The sequence below is a fragment of the Neovison vison genome, chromosome 2, assembly GCF_020171115.1.
Source record: "Neovison vison isolate M4711 chromosome 2, ASM_NN_V1, whole genome shotgun sequence".
Classification (NCBI taxonomy): domain Eukaryota; kingdom Metazoa; phylum Chordata; class Mammalia; order Carnivora; family Mustelidae; genus Neogale; species Neogale vison.
Genome location: NC_058092.1, coordinates 118,643,079 through 118,647,361, shown reverse-complemented (window position 1 = coordinate 118,647,361; position 4,283 = coordinate 118,643,079). Strand labels below are relative to the sequence as shown.

The 4,283-nt window shown below is 55.7% G+C and overlaps 1 pseudogene; it reads right to left on the bottom strand.

Moving 5' to 3' along the window:
• Nucleotides 1-3,606: 3,606 nt before the first annotated feature.
• LOC122901315 lies at nt 3,607-3,725 on the bottom strand (annotated as a pseudogene).
• Nucleotides 3,726-4,283: the final 558 nt, after the last annotated feature.

Sequence of the window (4,283 nt, the reverse complement as noted above, 5' to 3'; positions counted from 1 at the left end):
CTTTGTCCCAGAGTTACCAGATCGACCCTGCCATGTTCCTGAGCTGCAATGGTCAATGGATGTGTGCTTTCCAGTCATCTATGCGGGAGAGCACTGCTATCCAAACTTTCCATATGGGGCACACTGAAGCAAACAAACCAAACTCCACCTGTCCAGTAGAAGGAAACCTTGCTTTTGGAGCATCTCACAAGCCTCAGAGTGGGAAATCTTCCATGGCCTCTTGACCCCACACCACCATTGTCTGTCATCATAGGCACAAAGTCCAGTGTAAGCAAACATCTGACATCTGCCCTTACACAGGTGCTGGATGTCTCAAATGAGCTGCTGCACACTGGAACAGCCTTCCGTTTGGCACTGAATGTAACCATAGCTTGTGTTTAAAATTCCATCCTCACCCTCTGTTAGGGTCCGTGATCAAAGGAACGAGACTGATACAAAGCGAAGGTCAAGCAAAACTTTATTTCGCGCCAAGCATCAGGAATCAAACTACCGGTCAGAGCTACCTCTTACAAAAAGGCGGTGACGATGAACCCAACAAGGTCACTTCCAAGAAGGCCACTCTGGACGAGGCCGCTCTAGATGACGTTGCTGCTCCGCAGATGAGGCCGCTCCATGATTGGAGCCATTCCCAAGAAGAGGCCACTCCCAAGACAAGGCCACTGCTCCATGAAGTTGCTCCCCGGACAAGGCCGCTCCCAAGAAGAGGCTGTTCTGGACAAGACCATTTCCTGGATGAGGCCACTCCCAATGACGAAGAAGCAACAATGACAAGGAGGACAACCCAGATGACACAGACTCTGCTTCCCACGATGCTACTCTGACCAGGCTTCCACCCGGAGGAAGCCACCACTGCGGACAAGGCCACTTGTGGTTCGGGGTGGCGAGGCATTTTGCAGCGAGGCTGCTGGTGTCTAGGGGCTGTTGGCATCTCAGGGCTGCTCACGCCTCCAGACCGCTGGCATCTAGGGGCTGCAGGTGTCAGGACCGACTGCTGGCATCTAGGGTCTGTAGGCATCAGGACCGCAGGCGTCGAGGGACCGCTGACAACTGGACCGCAGATGTCTCAGGACCGCAGGCGTCGAGGGACTGCTGACAACTGGACTGCTGGGCCGCCGCTGGAGGCTGGAGGCTGGAGGCTGGAGGCGGCAGGCGGCAGGCGGCAGGCGGTGGCGCTCGGGGCCGCAGCCGGAGGCTGGAGGCTGCAGGCGGCGGCGCTCGGGGCAGCCGCCGGAGGCTGGAGGCTGCAGGTGGCGGCGCTCGGGGCCGCCGCCAGAGGCTGCAGGCGGCGGCGCTCGGGGCCGCTGCTGGAGGCTAGACCGCCGGAAGCTGGAAGCTGCAGGCGGCGGCGCTCGGGGCCGCCGCCGGAGGCTGGAGGCAGCAGGCGGCGGCGCTCGGTGCCGCCGCCGGAGGCTAGACCGCCGGAAGCTGGAGGCTGCAGGCGGCGGCGCTCGGGGCCGCCGCCAGAGGCTGGAAGCTGCAGGCGGCGGCGCTCGGGGCCGCCGCCGGAGGCTGGAGGCAGCAGGCGGGGGCGCTCGGGTCGCCGCAAGAGGCTGCAGGTGGCGGCGCTCGGGGCCGCCGCCGGGGGCTCCAGGCGGCGGCTTGGGGCCGGCGGGAGGCTGGATACTGCAAACACGGTTGTAGCTCTTACAAGAGCGGTTACAGCTCTTCTATTCACCGTTGACTCCCCTGCTCTCCGCCGACTTCCACCGCTCTCCGCCGACTTCCACCGCTCTCCGCACCGCTTCACCGCTCTCTGCCGACTTCACCGCTCTTCGCGGACTTCACCGCTCTCCGCGGACTTCACCGCTCTCCGCGGACTTCACCGCTCTCCGCAGACTCCATCCCTCCTGCAGCAGCCGCTGCTCTCCTGCAGCAGCCCCCCCCCTTTGACAGCCTGGCAGAGTAACCTTTATGGGGGTGGTTAAGCCCCGCCCCTACATAGGTGGCCAATTGAATTCCAATTTTCCCAGTGGATATACATACGGCTTACTGATTGGATGTCTCCACTCAGTCTGCCCCACCCTTACATTCAGGGTCCACAAGCAAGTTCCTCTGGGAGGGGCAGACCCTTACATTCCCCCCTTCTCTTTGGAGATTAGTCAAATCCTTGACTTTTCAGATGGTTCTACCTTATATTGAACATATAAGACTAACATTTTATCGCCCCAATTTTCTTTAGTATAGCAACAATACACTCACAGTTTCTTTAGTCTTAGTTTCAGTCTATGGTCAGCAGGGTCTTTTGGCTGCATTTCCCATTTCTGGAGGGCATCCTTACTCTCAGCTCGTTTGACATGACCCGCATGAACCCAGGCCCTGATGCCTTCCACTTTTACTGCCGTGGGGGTGGTTAGGATAACAGTAAATGGTCCCTTCCAACGAGGCTCCAAATTCCCCACTTGATAGCGACGTATCCAAACCAAGTCCCCGGGTTGGTAAGGATGTGGTTCCACCGTCTCTGTTCCAGTATAGGCAGTTTGGATCCCTTCTTTTTAAGACAGACTGTAATGCCTGCAGTGACTGGGGTATAGACTGATCAGTCATTTCTGCTAGGGCAACCTCCTGTAACCTAGGACAGAGCTCCCAAACATTATTTTAAATGGGGTCACCTTGTTTATTACATCGTGTCCTGAAAGTAAAAGGAAGGAGATTTTCTATCCACCGCCAGCCTCCAGAATTAACTTTGTCAAGGTCTTTTCGAGAGTCTGGTTCATTCTCCTTGCTCAGAGCTCTGGGGCCAGTAGGCACACTGTAGTTTCCAGTTAGTGCCTGTGGCCTCGGCCATCTGTAGTGCCTTGGTGAATGCAATCAGCTTTGCTTTTCCACCGAGATCCTATGTGGCAGGGCTGTCATCCAGAGTCTCTGCCCAGGAGAAACCATTGCAGCCCCCGCGTACCTCTTTTCCACTGACCATGTAACTACTCCCTTCTGTGAACAGAGTCATTTCCGCATCCGGGAGGGGAGAGTCTCTGAGATCCGGCCTTATTCCTGTGACTTGGGTTAAGACCTCCCCACAGTCGTGTGGATGGTCAGCTAGCTCTTCTGGCAGCAGTGTGGCTGGATTTAGCACTGCTGGGGGTCGGAAGGCCACTTTTGGTTCATTGAGGAGAAGGGCCTGATACCCCGTTACTCGGGCGTTCGTCATCCATCGGTCTGGTGGAGTCCGGAGAAGGCCTTTGATAACGTGGGTGGTGGTCAATATGAGATTTTGACCCAGAGTCAATTTGCATGCATCCTTGACCAGGAGGGCCATGGCAGCAATTATGCAGAAGCAAAGGGGGAACCCAGCTGCTACTGGATCTAGTTTCTTGCTAAGATAGAGCACTGGCCTTCACCATACCCTAGAGTCTGAGTCAAAACTTCTTTAGTCAGCACTGCCTTCACATACAAGTGGAAGGGCTTGGTAACATCTGGGATGACCAATGCTGGGGCACACAGTAAGGCTCTTTGTAATTCCAGAAATGCTCCTTCTGCCTCAGCTGTCCGCACTCTACCATAGTGAGTCCTCCCTTAGCCAGTTCGTAGAGAGGTTGTGCCATCTCCGTGAAGGTAGCATCCACAGCCTGCAGTAGCCCACCGTCCCAAGAAATTCCCTCTTGGAGATCAAAGCAAAAGCAACCGGTATTCCCTGGCAGTCTTCCATCCAAGTACTAACCAGGCCCGACCCTTCTTAGCTTCCAAGATCAGACGAGATCTGGCGCCTTCAGGGTGGTATGGCCGTAGACAATCATAAGGTTCTTACCCGATATTCTCAGATGAGTGTACGTGACACCCTATATAACATGGAACCGTCCTCCCCTTGCTGGAGGAAGCTGAACTTTCTCATACCCTACTGTTACCTTAATTTGTTCAGGCTTGGTTAGCTACCATATCTCTCTCGTTCATAGTTACATCGGCCCCCGGCCTTCTTGGGCTACTGATGCCTTGTGGTCATACCCATTCTGTACAAAGGAGGAGGTAGTGGAGGGTTTCTAAGTGCTTGGAACAGAATGATGTTTCAGACAGATGGACATGTTGTTCAAAGATGCAGAGGCTGCAGAGAGCCAGCATATTCAGAAACGTGCCAGCAGCTGCACGTGTATCAATCGGGTCAGGTCCCTGGCAGCCTCCGATGGCCAAGATTTGAAGCCTTGACTCCCGAGCTCCTCCCATAGGCCCTTGTGTGACCCATCGAGTCCAGACATCAGAGCAGAGGGACGAGCAGCTCACGGAGCTTCAGAGAGTTTTCTTCCTCTTGGAAGATGGCTTCCTAGACTCAAAGTGGACCCTCAGGCTCTCGTTTT